Here is a 1,615-nt window from a genome sequence, read left to right on the forward strand (position 1 = left end):
ACAGACTTTGATAAATATCATTCATTTTTTGACAGTATCTGAAGACAAATATAAAACCTTGCAGTACAGGCGAAAAATTGCTCTTTCGTGAAAGAGTCCACATTTCTAAGAACAAACTTAATGTTTTCGATATTACCAGCATCGGAGAGGTCGGATAAAAAAGAGCCATCTTCACTCTCTCTTTAAAACCAACGTTTTTTCACGGCTCCCTATTTGAAGTGCTTTAGGTTTGTTGTATACTCATTTAGATAAATCAAATTTGTTCTTCTATTCTTTTAAGAACACCCACCATGTATTAACAAAGTCTCATACCCATCAAATTAACAAAATTGTTACGGTAATTATATCGTGAAACATATCACACCTAAAGAAGATACGCTTATGAGGAGCTCAAAGAGCTAAATAAATATGAATATCAGTTAGTAGGAAAAGGAAGATACTGAAAACATTCAGCACATAACAGACTATACTGAGATAATTAAATTTGATGGAGAAAATTCATGTTCACATGATATACTTCAATTGTGCAAAGTCAGTTTAACCATTGAATTAACACCGATGGAATACACTGAAATCTAATAGAAGGGAAAGATTAAAACAACGTGTATTTCGAGGCTTGAGGACATACGCAATAGTGTTTGCTATGCAATGTTGAACAATTGGCCCCATTTGAAATGCGTTTACTGCAGTGAGGAAGAATTCATTATTTGGATTCTGATAACAAGCTAACAAATATATTTATAATTTATATTTTTTATTTATTTAAGATTAGAATAAAATCTTTGTTAAGGGTTTTCTTATATTACGGTACCAAATGTAATAAATTATGAAATAAACTATTTTTTATATAATAAAGAATTATAAATGAATGTGAAATCTGGTAGTAAGCAAATCTTTAATGCTTTTTTAGCTAAAAGTATAAACAGATACAAATACGCAAATGTTATAGAATATCTGTTGGTCAAAATTTCACTGGATAATCACGGAACAAGTAACTTTTTATGAATATTGGACTTTGGATTTCAATAATTCTAAGCTGAAAAGATTTATTTCCCAAATACTTAAATAGGAAGAAATAATAAAAATAACAAATTCTTCGATGAGAAAAAGTAACTAGAATTTGTCCCTAACTATTTTTTTATATTTTTGTTATTAGAACATTTGCATTTCGTTTTGCTTTTTCAGGGTTCGAAAATATATTCAATATATCCTACTTTATTTGTTTTATGAATTTACGTATTCCGTTTAAAATCAGCATATTCACTAATGGAACTGCAGCACGCTAGGTTCGATTTTAAAGTTAACAGTCTCCCGCTCCCTCTTTTTTTTTTTTTTTTTTTTTTTTTTTTTTTTTTTTTCCCAATAGACTGCAAATCACGACTTCTATCTAGCGAATGAGTAGATTTCTTTGCATAAGCTTTAAGGAATGTTTACTTAAAGGAACCTTTTCGTATAGCAATTTTTATAAAACCTAGATTCATGGTCTCATCATAAAATCAGACTTTTTTTCTTCTGGTTTCTAGTTGACTTCAATCAAATCTGTTTATAAGTTGATTTATAAAACCTAGATTTATGGTCTCATCATAATTTTTTTTTCTGGTTTCTAGTAGAATTC

Source organism: Argiope bruennichi, chromosome X2, assembly GCF_947563725.1.
Source record: "Argiope bruennichi chromosome X2, qqArgBrue1.1, whole genome shotgun sequence".
Taxonomy (NCBI): domain Eukaryota; kingdom Metazoa; phylum Arthropoda; class Arachnida; order Araneae; family Araneidae; genus Argiope; species Argiope bruennichi.